Source organism: Anomaloglossus baeobatrachus, chromosome 11, assembly GCF_048569485.1.
Source record: "Anomaloglossus baeobatrachus isolate aAnoBae1 chromosome 11, aAnoBae1.hap1, whole genome shotgun sequence".
NCBI classification, from domain to species: Eukaryota; Metazoa; Chordata; class Amphibia; order Anura; family Aromobatidae; genus Anomaloglossus; species Anomaloglossus baeobatrachus.
In genome coordinates this window covers 149,275,985-149,291,197 of record NC_134363.1, presented here as the reverse complement: position 1 = coordinate 149,291,197, position 15,213 = coordinate 149,275,985, and positions in this window count along the sequence as shown.

Sequence of the window (15,213 nt, the reverse complement as noted above, 5' to 3'; positions counted from 1 at the left end):
ACGGATAGTTTGCGCTGACACTATTGCCCCATTGATTGGGGCTTATCCGCCATCCGGACTATCCTGCGCTGCAACCTTTCACTAATTTTTCTCTGCTGTCCACATCCAGGAAGATTAGCTGCAGTGCCATGGACTGTAAACTTGTTATGTTGCACATCGTGGACAAAGGAACCTCAAGATCTTTGGAGATGGACTTGTAACCTTGAAATTATTGATATTTTTCAGCAAAGTCCTCAAACAGTTACCTTCTCCTCCTTCTGCTCTCCATGCTTAGTGTGGCACACACAATGCACAGATTGTCATCTTCTCCCCTTTTTATATGGTTTCAGGTGTGATTTTCTTATTGCCCACACCTGTTACTTGCCACAGGTGAGTTTGAATGAGCATCACAGGCTTGAAACAAAGTTCTTTACCCACAATTTTGTAAGACCCATTTTGGGGGTTTTGTGTGAAATTATGTGTAAGTGATGTATAATTTGTATTTTTTTCTGTTTTTTTTAGTTGTTCCAGTATAAACACAAGAAATAAACAGGTGTATGAGAAAACATATGTAATTGCAATCATTTTCTAGGAGAAATACTTCATTTTCTGGAACAATTTCAATGGTGCCAACACTTTCGACCATGACTGTGTGAGTAGACCTACACTTTAAAAGAAAGAACGTCGGGGATTTTGCATTGTGGCCCACGGGCTTCAAGTTACGACACTGCTTAAAGGGTATTGGAAAATCTGCACTAATTGATGCAGATTTTGCTGGGAAAATGCTACAAAGGGTTAAATCTGCTGTAAAAATTGTCAGGCTGAGGATGTTATATCTGCAATGTCACTTCACACTGCTGATCTTCTCCGAAGCGCATGGAGAAGATTTCATAAGATCTCATCCACTACACTGATATCCAGCAGATTCTCTGTCCAGTATATCTGGATGGTAAATCCTCAGCAAATGCAACCTGTATAGGCAAAGCCAAAGCCGTATAGGGCAAGAAACAGTGGCACAAATTCTCAGAATTGTGTGAACTATTAAAAGATATGGACACCTTTGACATGAAAAAGCCATATCGTTGCACAGTGGTTATTATTAAGTAATAAAATTCCACAATGATTCAGTTTGCAATCTTCATTTATTTTCAGACTGCGTGACATTCTGATTAGTGATGAGCGGGCACTACCATGCTCGGGTGCTCAGTACTAGTAACTAGTGATGAGCGGGCACTACCATGTTCGGGTGCTCAGTACTGGTAACTAGTGATGAGTGAGCACTACCATGCTCGGGTGCTCTGTACTCGTAACTAGTGATGAGTGGGCACTAACATGCTCGGGTGCTCAGTACTGGTAACTAGTGATGAGTGAGCACTACCATGCTCAGGTGCTCTGTACTGGTAACTAGTGATGAGTGGACACTACCATGCTCGGGTGCTCAGTACTTGTAACTAGTGATGAACGGGCACTACCATGCTCAGGTGCTCAGTACTCGTAACTAGTGATGAGCGGGCACTACCATGCTCGGGTGCTCAGTACTCGTAATTAGTGATGAGCGGGCACTACCATGCTCAGGTGCTCGGTACTTGTAACTAGTGATGAGTGGACACTACCATGCTCGGGTGCTCAGTACTGTTAACTAGTGATGAGCGGGCACTACCATGCTCGGGTGCTCAGTACTTGTAACTAGTGATGAGCGGGCACTACCATGCTCGGGTGCTCAGTACTGGTAACTAGTGATGAGCGGGCACTACCATGCTCGGGTGCTTAGTACTTGTAACTAGTGATGAGCGGGCACTACCATGCTCGGGTGCTTAGTACTTGTAACTAGTGATGAGTGGACACTACCATGCTCGGGTGCTCAGTACTGGTAACTAGCGATGAGCGGGCACTACCATGCTCAGGTGCTCGGTACTGGTAACTAGCGATGAGCAGCAGTACCATGCTCAGGTGCTTAGTACTCGTAACTAGTGATGAGCGAGCACTACCATGCTCGGGTGCTCTGTACTCGTAACTAGTGATGAGCGGGCACTACCATGCTCGGGTGCTCAGTACTCGTAACTAGTGATGAGCGAGCACTACCATGCTCAAGTGCTCGGTACTTGTAACTAGTGATGAGCGAGCACTACCATGCTCGGGTGCTCAGTACTCGTAACTAGTGATGAGCGGGCACTACCATGCTCGGGTGCTCAGTACTTGTAACTAGTGATGAGTGAGCACTACCATGCTCAGGTGCTCTGTACTGGTAACTAGTGATGAGCGGGCACTACCATGTTCAAGTGCTCGGTACTTGTAACTAGTGATGAGCGAGCACTACCATGCTCGGGTGCTCAGTACTCGTAACTAGTGATGAGCGGGCACTACCATGCTCGGGTGCTCAGTACTCGTAACTAGTGATGAGTGAGCACTACCATGCTCAGGTGCTCTGTACTGGTAACTAGTGATGAGTGGGCACTACCATGCTCAGGTGCTCTGTACTGGTAACTAGTGATGAGCGGGCACTACCATGCTCGGGTGTTCAGTACTCGTAACTAGTGATGAGTGGACACTACCATGCTCGGGTGCTCAGTACTTGTAACTAGTGATGAGCGGGCACTACCATGCTCAGGTGCTCAGTACTCGTAACTAGTGATGAGCGGGCACTACCATGCTCGGGTGCTCAGTACTGGTAACTAGTGATGAGCGGGCACTACCATGCTCGGGTGCTCAGTACTGGTAACTAGTGATGAGCGGGCACTACCATGCTCGGGTGCTTAGTACTTGTAACTAGTGATGAGCGGGCACTACCATGCTCAGGTGCTCAGTACGCGTAACTAGTGATGAGTGGGTACTACCATGCTCGGGTGCTCAGTACTGGTAACTAGCGATGAGCGGGCACTACCATGCTCAGGTGCTCGGTACTGGTAACTAGCGATGAGCAGCAGTACCATGCTCAGGTGCTTAGTACTCGTAACTAGTGATGAGCGAGCACTACCATGCTCGGGTGCTCTGTACTCGTAACTAGTGATGAGCGGGCACTACCATGCTCGGGTGCTCAGTACTCGTAACTAGTGATGAGCGAGCACTACCATGCTCGGGTGCTCGGTACTTGTAACTAGTGATGAGCGAGCACTACCATGCTCGGGTGCTCAGTACTCGTAACTAGTGATGAGCGGGCACTACCATGCTCGGGTGCTCAGTACTTGTAACTAGTGATGAGCGGGCACTACCATGCTCAGGTGCTCAGTACTGGTAACTAGTGATGAGCGAGCACTACCATGCTTTGGTGCTCCGTACTGGTAACTACTGATGAGCGGGCACTACCATGCTCTTGGGAACTCGGTACTCGTAACTAGTGATGAGCGGGCACTACCATGCTCAGGAGCTCGGTACTCGTAACTAGTGATGAGCGGGCACTACCATGCTCGGGTGATTGATACTCGTAACTAGTGATGAGCGGGCACTACCATGCTCGGGTGATTGATACTCGTAACTAGTGATGAGCGGGCACTACCATGCTCAGGTGCTCGATACTCAAAACGAGCAAGTTGGACGCTCGGTCAGGCTCGACTTGAGTCCTGAGGATAATGGGGAACTTGAACAGTTTTCATGAAGTTATTTCGGAAAAATAATAGAGTTCACTATTGACTTCCATTATACTTGGTACTTAAGTTGCTCCCGTCCGAGCGTCCAACTGCTCGTTACAAAGTACCAAGCATGGTAGTGCCCGCTCATCACTAGTTACGAGTACTGAGCACCTGAGCATGGTAGTGCCTGCTCATCACCAGTTACGAGTACTGAGCACCCGAGCATGGTAGTGCTCGCTCATCACTAATTACAAGTTCCGAGCACCAGAGCATAGTAGTGCCCACTCATCACTAATTACAAGTTCCGAGCAGGTTAGTGCCCGCTCAACACTAAATCTGATCCAAGATTTAGATTTTTAGCCTTGAGGAGTGTCCCTCCCAGGAATATAGGCTGGAAGTGAGGTCGATGCAGATCCAGGGTGTTGCCATTTTCAATTATTTTCATGTATTTGTACCGTACTTCCCTCACCACATGTTGTCCACAAGCGGTTTTCTGTGCCCTCCCCTCTCTACTGCAGATATGAGGTAGGGAAGGAGTGGTTGTACATGATATCTCTAACACTGAGCGAAGGGGGAGAAAAAAAAAAAACAGTCTTTAGGGTTTTAAATATTTCTGCAAAACCACTCAGCCAGACAAACGACTTGCTAACACTGTGCAGCTGCAGAATGGGTCAAATTTTTAAACAATATACAAGATTCCATGAGGAGGTGTACATATCCTTAAAACTGAGCCATATTAACTTCAATGGGGCACAGCTGCAATACCAGATACAACCACACAGACAGGTGTGGCGCAGTTTCAGTGAAAAAAACCACAATTTGGACACCAGGAACCCTACAAGTGCGACAAAATAGTAAACACAAGTAAAAAAAAAAAATAACACAAACATCCAAAGAGCAAAAACCTCTTTTTATTACGGTCACATTTCCACGTGGTTTTGTTTGAACAATAGTTTTGTTTCGGGCAAATTCTTACAGTATTGAGGTTACTCCGGCCGCGCGTCTTCCTGAGCCACGCTCACTTTCCGGTGCCACTGGATTCAGAATACAAAGGACAGACATGTTCATCAATAACTTTAGAGGAGGGGGGCAATAAAGTTCAATGAGTAAGAAGTGTCACACTTTCCATTCTGCTGTAAAACTACCACTTCTATCATCTGTAAAATTCCGTTCTTGGAAATCCTCCCCCATTTGTGTTGGTTCACTTTTAACTTTCACTTTTAACTTTCACTTTTAACTTTCACTTTTAACTTTCACTTTCTATTTCACATGTGATTAACCAAAGGAAATGTTGGATATAAGAACATGCAGGTTAACCAACGGGACCATTCCTTTTACTCCATTCACTTGGACTAACTAATATCAAGGCCTATCTCTAATTCTGTGCATTACATTAGGGCTATTGGCACCAGATAATAACATGTATAAACAGCCGTTACCCAATAACATAAAGCATCACTGGGGGTGGCAACAAAAAAAATTGAGATTTTGGAATATGTATGATTTACCCTCGGAAGGTAATAATCTAACATAATAAAAGGTGTAACACAATTTTTGCCTGGCTTGGTCCTTAAAACTTAATTTCAGACAGTCCGTGAAACACGGTCCGAGCACCAACCACCATGTCTGGATAGGCTATGAGTCTCCTGACCCAAAACCAACAGCCTCATGGACATATAGGAGCTCAGGGCAGGAGACCCGTGTCAGTCCATACTTGGCGTGTTTCATGGATGTCGAAATATGACTGATGTGTTTCCCCCCCAAACCACCACGCCTACCCTACTTTTCTACTCCAGTACTTTCTGTAACCATTATCAATAGTCCCAGTACTGGTCTCATTTTGGTTAAAAAAAAAAAAAGTAAAGTAGAATAAAGACGGCTTGTGCCATATACCAATGACTATTCTGCAATCAAGGAGGTGGAGGCCAATAAGTCAGGCTGGCCATGCCCTGAGCATGCACAATTCAGTAGGATTGATGAGCACAAGACTGGGAATGACATATCCTGTCTTCAGAGATGTCCATCCCATGTCCTACTCATGCCCATTTCAGTATAATTGGTGAGCACAAGCCTTGGGATGACATACCCTGTCCTCAGAGATGTCTATCCCGTGCCCAATTGTAGAAATGGTGAGCACAAGCCTTGGAATGACATACCCTGTTCTCAGATATGTCCATCCCATGCCCAATTAGGTATGATTGGTGAGCACAAGCCTTGGGGTGACATACCCTGTCCTCAGATATGTCCATCCCATGCCCAATTAGGTATGATTGGTGAGCACAAGCCTTGGGGTGACATACCCTGGTCCTCAGAGATGTCTATCCAGTGCACTAAGCAAGGCCAATTCACTATTATTGGTGAGCATCAGCCTTGGCATGACATACCCTATCTTCAGAGATGTCCATCTCATGACCTAAGCATGCCAAATTCACTATGACTGATGAGCACAAGACTTGGCATTACATACCCTGGTCCTTAGAGATGTCCATCCTATGCCCTACGCATGCCCAATTCAGTATGACTGGTTAGCACAAGCCTTGGGATGACACACCTTGGTCCTCAGAGATGTCCATCCAATGCACTAAGCATTCCCAATTCAGTATGATTGACAAGCACAAGCCTTGGGATGACATACCCTGGTCCTCAGAAATGTCCATGGCATGACCAACCCAGTATGATTGGTGAGCACAAGCCTTAGGATGACATACCCTGGTCCTCAGAGATGTCCATCCAATGCACTAAGCAAGCCAGTTCAGTATGACTGATGAGCACAAGTCTAGGCATGACATACCCTGGACCTTATAGATGTCCGCCCCATGCCCTAACCATGCCCAATTCAATATGACTGATGAGCACAAGACCTCGAGATCACCTACCCTGGTCCTCAGAGGTGTCAATCAAGTCCGATTTGGCAGGATTATGCCAATTTCCAGGCTCTCTTTACCAGGAAGCGTAGGTGTAGTGGTGGGAACCCGCAAACCCAAAGAGGTCCCATTTTGATTTTAGCTGTGGTGCATAGTAAAAAATACTAAATGCTAAACACTATATCAAGAGACGCATTCACAAAAGCTCTGCAGTCTTTCCATACATAACCAACCATGAAACATATGCGAAAAAGAAAGATATGCTCCGCAATAAAAAGCCAAACTCCACCCGCAAGTTTGATTCTAAATCTTCTCGTCTGAGACCAAATTGGCTATTTAGAAGGAACGTGTCACTGTGTTACCATAAGTCCTATCCGGTGACCACCAACAAGAGCGTCCAGTCTCTAGCCATCGGGTGGAGTTTTGTTTCGAATCGAGATAATAGGAATGAAAATGATAAATATATTACTAGAATGATTATCCACACCCGAGGTCCACACCACAAGACAAATGGTAACGCCCAATTGTCAATTTACTCAAAATGTTCCAGGAGGAATAACAGGAACATCATAACTTAAAGTTAGAAAAGGTGCTCCAGAATTTTTAGGTTATCAGGAATAAAATAGACATGTCAGGAGTGGGGACAGATTGGTTGTCAGCAGAAGGAAGACCATGAATTCAGCGGTTTATAAATACATAGCAAGGACCCTGGGGTAATGAAATTCCCATGACTGATCTATTTCAGATCCCTCCAGCAGCTGAAACTGGAGCAGATCTATTAATAATTTTAAATTAGGAATTTGCAATTTAAAGGAACACTTCATATACAAAACCAAAAAAATCTACATAAAATCTGAGAGCAGCATGATGTAGGCAAAGAGACTCTGAATCCAACGATGTATCACTTAGATTACTGGGTGCAGCCATTCTAACACAATTTTTTTAGATTTAGCAATGCAGCAGAGCTCAGAGAGCTAACCACACCCACACCAGGCTCTTTATGTACATTTCTATAGACAGTGTGGAGCCAATCACAGCAGGGGGCGTGCCGGACTAGCTGACCTCTAGCTCTCCTAGTCCAGCAATGATAATCTTCTGAATTTAAAACAAACATTGGAGATAAACAACTGATATAAGAGAGGAATCAGTGAAATCTGTCGTAACCCCTACAGCATGCTGCTTTCAGATTACATAGCAAAAACCTGCTGACAGGTTCAATTTAAATCTTTTCTTCGCCATTCATCCCTAACAGTAAGTTCAGAATTCTGCTGCTTATCAAGAAGCAGTGCATTGTGGGAGCTCAGGTGACAGTTGGTCACCTGGAACTCAACTGTGTTCTGTTTCCAAGGGCAACCGGCAGAATTCTAAACCATCTACTGTTGTGAATGGAGAAACCACAATCAGCCAAATGTTGGTAAAAAACAGTACATTTAAAGTATATGTAAAGTTCCTACGCTTTTATTGTACAGGCTGTTGCAAGTGGAGTTGCTCTTTAAACAATGGCCTAACACTTTACAGGGGATTAAGAGCTTGTTTCTGGTACAACGGCTTGGTCCTATTAAAGTGAATGTGGATGAGCTGTAATAGATTTAGCAATGCAGCAGAGCTCAGAGAGCTAACCACACCCACACAAGGCTCTCTATGTACATTTCTATAGACATGACCTGTACATAGGAGTGGCATTATTTTTGGAGGAAAAAAAAAACATTTTTTTCTAATTTCAGACAACCCCTTTAAGTAAATTATTTTTGGAATATAGGGATATTCTACATCTGTTACCGTAGTTTTCGTAGTTTTTTGCTGTTTTTTTTAATTAAACTTAATTAAGTCAATCGTATTGTTTGCCTTTTCCTACTGTAATTTTGTTTTGGGCACTTTTTAAGACAAGCCCCTTCTTAAAAACATCCATTCCAGCAATCAGCAGATCCTCGTGGGTGTGGCTCTTGGCTCCTGATTGGCTGATATTGTCAAGGAAAACCTACTGCTGAGCAGATTTCACCCACAGTGCCACCCGCAGGGAAAAGGTGGTATTACAAGACAACTATTCAATTGAATAACTGTTTAGACAGGCAGGTTCACCAGATTTTGAGCCCCTTATCGCTAGAGGCGATGCACAAGGGGGGCCCTCACTCTAATAGGGAAGGGGGTCTCCTTGATTAATATCTTTGCTATACAAGATATATTTGTAAACTAAGAACTTATTTTGGGGTGTCGTGCAGTTTTTCGGGTGTAGGACGGGTTCTTAATTTTTGTGACTTATCTTGTACCGATATTTTCATTCCTTTAGAACCTGCTTGTGTCAGTCAACTCAGAATTACATCTAATCCATTATGTAATTAGCCACTGAATTCTGCTAATTAGTGAGTAATTACCTGACTGTAAACCAGCTGCACTAACCTATGGCAATTTCGCTGTGAGCCAAACAGTAATATAGCAAGTGGAGCAGAATAGAGTAACGCTGGGTTACTGCCCAAGGTAAACAGAAGAAGATCACTTTTTGTAAAGGTTATTCCCAAAATAGTAAATGATCCTCTATTCATTGGTTATGGGATAATTTACTGCTGGCTGGGGGTCAGAATGGGGCTCTGGGGGTCTCCAACAGTCCAATAGACAATGAATGGAGAGTTGGGAACGCAGGCCCATGTTACATTTTGGATTGGAAGACATCATCTATAGCTTCATACAAACATCCCTAACTCTACCGGGACAACCTGTCCGGATACGCATCGTTATCACAGTGATAGCAGAGAATCCAGCCATACCTAGCCTCAAAAGCTGAAACCGGGGGATTCTCATAGTGCAAAAAATACTAATGTGTACAGATCAATACATGAAACTCATCTCCCCATAAAGTATCTGCAATCATCCCATAATCCCCCCAAGACTCACATGAATAAAAGTGCACCAAAGATTTTATTGTTATACATGGGAACAAAGGAAGTTATATTAATTTAAAGGGGAAATGTACTACAAAATGTAGAATTCCGCTAATCAGCACTACCAACGGCCACCAGCAGAGGGCGACATCACTAAATCACCACCATATATGGGCAGGAGGTGGGCTCTCTCCATATAGGGCAGAAGAGCGGGTGGTATACACACATACACACTCCCAGAATTCTGCTCAAGACACTACAATAGAAAAACGTATGAACATTTTCCCCAAATGAATATTTTGGTAGGATAAGTCTTATTTTAGGATGATAAAGTGTGCTCTGCTTTTCGACAATCACTTTTTGTTAGAAGCACTAACAGTGGGCAGCACTGTACAGTGGCTCAGTGGTTAGCACTGTATGGTAATTCAGTGGGTAACACTGTACAGTTACTCAGTGAGTAGCACTGAATGGTGGCTCAGTGGTCAGCACTGTATGGTGGCTCAGTGGTTAGCACTGTACGGTGGCTCAGTGGTTAGCACTGTACGGTGGCTCAGTGGTTCATATTGTACGGTGGTTCAGTGGGTAGCACAGTATGGTGGCTTAGTGGTTAGCACTGTACGGTGGCTCAGTGGTTCATATTGTACGGTGGTTCAGTGGGTAGCACAGTATGGTGGCTTAGTGGTTAGCACTGTACAGTGGCTCAGTGGTTCATACTGTACGGTGGCTCAATGGTTAGCACTGTATGGTGGCTTAGTGGATAACACTGTATGTTAACTCGGTAGCACTGTACGGTAACTCAGTGAGTAGCACTGTACGGTAGCTCAGTGGGCAGCACTGTATGGTGGCTCAGTGGTTAGCACTGTACAATGGCTCAGTGGTTCATAGTGTACGGTGGCTCAGTGGTTAGCAACTGTAGCTTTGCAGCACTGGGATCCTGGGTTCAAATCCCACCGAGGACACCATCTGTTAGGAGTTTGTATGTTCTACCAGTGTTTGCGTGGGTTTCCTCCGGGTTCTCCGGTTTCCTCCCACACTCCAAAAACATACTGATAGGGAATTTAGATTGTGAGCCCCAATGGGTACAGTGATGATGTCTTTAAAGCGCTGAGGAATATGATGGCGCTATATAAGCATTCCATATTAACAATATCCACTGGACAGAAAAATACATTTTTGGAAGAAATACTTTAATGTATATTTTCAGTCATTTTTTTGTAAATAATGTTTAAATCTCTTTAGATCAATTAAGATAAAACACAAAAAAAGTTTTAATAATCCCCTCAATATATATTGGAAGCATTTCTGGAATTTTCTGATATATTTTTTTGGAATCTTGGAAATCCCCCATAAATTTAACCATTTCAAGGTTCCCTATAACACCAACATTTATATTGCGCACCCTCATTAAATAACAGTATGGAAGAACGAGTATGCATAACCATACCATGATGCAACCTTCCTTTTCATCCAAAACACGCTGCTCTATTCATTCTCTACGCGGCTGTGGCAAAAAGAAGCGCACAGCACTCAACAGCCCCATAGAGAATGAATGGCGGGATGGTCAGACATAAAGGGATAAAACGTCTCCTGTTCACCTATCACTGGACAACCCCTTTAAGTGGAGTATGATTTTTAGAATTGGTGAATGGGGCTGCAATACCACACACAGCCAGTGGACAATGGAGACGCTTTCTGCATAAAAATTAAAAAGCAGAGCCAAGATTGGTTCTCTTTGCTCTGAAACAGCGCCACCTTGTCCATAGGCCATGTCTGGTATTGCAGCTCCACCACATTCATGATCCTTACCTGTTATACCAGCCACAGTCTAAGGACAAAAGTAGCATGGTTTCTTCAAAAATAAAAAAATAAAATAATAATAATACTAATAATACTAATAATAATAATAATAATAATAGTCTTCTACAAAACAGCGCCACCTTGTCCATAGGCAATGTCTGGCATTGCAACTCCACCACATTCATGGTCTTACCTGTTATACCAGCTACAGTTTAAGGACAAGAGTAGCATGGTTTCTTCAAAAATAAATATATAAATACATTAAAAAAAAATAAGAAGAAGAAGAATATGTCTTCTACAAAACAGCGCCTCCTTGTCCATAGGCCATGTCTGGTATTGCAACTCCACCAAATTCATGGTCTTACCTGTTATACCAGCTACAGTCTAAGGAAAAGAGTAGTATGGTTTCATCAAAAATAAATAAAATAGTAATAATAATAATAATAAGTCTTCTACAAAACAGCGCCACCTTGTCCATAGGCCATTTCTGGTATTGCAGTTCCACCATATTGATGGTTTTACCTGTTATACTAGACATAGTCTATAGAGAAGAGTAGCACAGTTTCTTAATAAATAAATATAATAATAATAATTAATAATAATAATAAAGCTTAGCTCCAATAGTGGGCCAGTTTTCTACAAAACAGCGCCCCCTTGTCCATAGGCTATGTCTGGTATTGCAGTTCCACCACATTCATGGTCTTACCTCTTATACCAGCCACAGTATAAGAGTAGCATGGTTTCTTCAAAAAATAAAATAAATAAATAAATAAACATATTATTATTATTTATTATTTAATAATAACTAAAGATTAGATCCAATAGTGGCGTAATCTTCTACAAAACAGCGCCACCTTGTCCATAAGCCATTTCTGGTATTGCAACTCCGCCACATTGATGGTTTTACCTATTATACCAGACATAGTTTATAGAGAAGAGTAGCACAGATTCTTAATAATTAAAAAAATTAAAATAATAATAATAAAAATAATTTAAAAAAATCTGACAGTAATGGAGCAGTCTGCTGGAAAACAGCGCCTCCCTGTTCATAGGCCATGTCTAGTATTGCAGCTCCATCCATCATCTTACCTATTATATCAGACACAGTCTATAGACAAGAGTAGCACAGTTTTCCTCAAAAATAGAAATAATACTAATAAAATAATAATAATAATAATAATAATAATAAAAAAGATCAGACGCAATAGTGGCTCAGTATTCAAGAAAACAGTGCCACCTTGTCCATAGGCCATGTCTGGTATTGCAGCTCCACTATATTGATGGTCTTACCTATTATACCAGGCACAGTCTATGGACAAGAGTAGTACAGATTCTCAAAATAAATAAATAAATAAAAATAATGAAAATAAAAATAATAAAATAATAATAAGAATAATAAGAAAAGACTCACTAGTTGCTCAGTATTCAAGAAAGCAGCACCCCCTTGTACATAGGCTATGTCTGGTATTGCAGCTCCACCACATTCATGGTCATACCTATTATACTAGGCACAGTCTAAGAACAAGAATAGCACAGATTCTTAAAAAATAATGCAAATAAAATAAAATATTAATAATGATAATAATAATATCAGACTCACTAGTTTCTCAGTATTCAAGAAAGCAGTGCCCCCTTGTCCATAGGCCATGTCTGGTATTGCAGCTCCACCACATTGATGGTCATACCTATTATACCAGGCATAGTCTAAGGACAAGAGTAGCACAGATTCTTAAAAAAAAAAAAATAAAAAAATAATGTAAATAAAATAATATTAATAATGCTAATAATAATGATAATAATATCAGACTCACTAGTTGCTCAGTATTCAAGAAAGCAGTGCCCCCCTAAAAAATAATGTAAATAAAATAATAATAATAATAATAAAAAAAGATCAGCCCCAATAGTAGCGCAGTCTTCTAGAAAACAGCGCCACCTTATAATTAGGCCATGTCTGGTATTGCAGCTCCACCATATTGCTGGTTTTAGCTATTATACCAGGCACAGTCTATAGACAAGAGTAGCATGGTTTCCTCAAAAATAAATAAATAATAAATAAGATGAGACTCACTAGTGGCGCAGTCTTCTAGAAAACAGCGCCACCTCGTCCATAGGCCACATTTGGTATTGCAACTCAGCCACCTGCATATTAATGGGGTCTAGCTACACTACCAGTCACAGCCTATGGACAATGGTGGTGTTATTTATGAAAAAATACCTTTTTTGGGGGGTATTCTCCCTAATGAGTCTTTCCATACAGATGTTTATACCCCAATCATTAAGTATTGCTGAATACACACATTATTATCCATTACAGCAGCCGGTGCGGACAGTCGTAGGTGACCAAACCCTGTTATGTGGCATTTTGAAAAACAACTGGTATTTTCCTGGGATTGCAGCAGAAATGCCGTCTCATTGAGGAGTGTGACCGGCTCGCACAATCTAGCACAATGCAGTGTGCAGCTCCTTACGTTGCACATGAGATGCGTATCATGATTGGCAGATTCTGTTGTCATGGCAACACTGGCCGTGCTTCCTCTGCAGCTTGCGAAACCTCCCAGGCGTTTTTCTCAGAATATGCATGTTTAACTATAAGTGCTTCTGTATACCAGTCTTATTAAAGATGATATACATTGCTGGTGGGACCCCATAAAGAGGGGGATGGATCACTACGGACACACTGTAAAGAAGCAGCGGCGCTCTCTTAGAGGGCCAACCCCTTCATTTTGAGTATTATTGAAGATCTAATGCCATTAATTCTCATGGTTGGGAGACCCTAACTCTTTAAACACCATAGGTTAAGCTCCATATCTACTCCTCACTAAATACATTTATCACCATTCCGCATAAATGTATGATTGCTGGGGGTCTGACCACTGGGAACTCCGTTAATCTCAAAAATTAGGGTCAACCACTGCTCTGTTCACTTTTATAGGATGGCTGAAACTGCTATACTGCTATAGTCGAGTATGCACACCAGGGGTGGGTACCCATGGCCGAACCTCCAGCAATCAAACATTCTTAACCTATGGCCCTCCAGACCTACATACGGCATCTTGTCAGCTCAGTCCTAGAAATAGGCAGCTATACAGTAAGACTGGCAGCTTAAAGGGATCGTGTCAGGATATAGAAGTAGCGGTATGGCTGTATAGGTGCTTGTCACCCAATAAAAACGAAGTATTTTTTGTAGAGATCCGATGTGCCAGTCATGAGAAGTCAACTGTAGAAGTTATATGCAAATCACTGAGGGCGTGTCAGAGCACTTGGACAGCTGATACGCCCCCATGTGATTTGCATATATCTTCTACACTAGATTTCTCTTGACCCACACATCGGATCTCTACAAAAAAAGTATAATTTTTTTTTGGGAGTCAGGCGCCTATATAGCCGTACCACTAGTTCTATATGTAAAACTGTGCTCACAGGTTCCCTTTAAGACTGATATAAGCAGTTAATTCAAATTCTAGAAAAAATATTTCAGTATGAAGGTAATAATAAGAGCAGTAATTAGGTGAGGAGATAAGGGATTTTTCCATATCAAAGAATAAGTAATTAGGCCTCACAGTAATCTCAGAAAACATTCAAGGTCATCAGAATTATTTTTTCTCCCTATTATTCGGGAAAGCACTAAGCTGAGACTATGATGACAATCGTACTTAAGGTCCAGTCACACTAAGCAACTTACCAGCGATCCCAACAACGATAGGAATCGCTGGTAAGTTGCTAGGAGGTTGCTGGTGAGATGTCACACTGCGACGCTCCAGCGATCCCACCAGCAACCTGACCTGGCAGGGATCGCTGGAGCGTCGCTACACAAGTTGCTGGTGAGCTCACCAGCAACCAGTGACCAGCCCCCAGCGCCGCGTGGAAGCTGCTGCGCTTGGTAACTAAGGTAAATATCGGGTAACCAACCCGATATTTACCTTGGTTACCACCGCACGGAGCTACACGTGCAGAGAGCAGGGAGCAGCGCACACTGAGCGCTGGCTCCCTGCTCTCGTAGTTACAGCACACATCAGGTTAATTACACGATGTGTGCTGCAGCTAAATGTGCACAGAGCAGGGAGCAGCGCACACTGCTTAGCGCTGGCTCCTTGCTCTCCTAGTTACAGCACACATCGGGTTAATTAACCC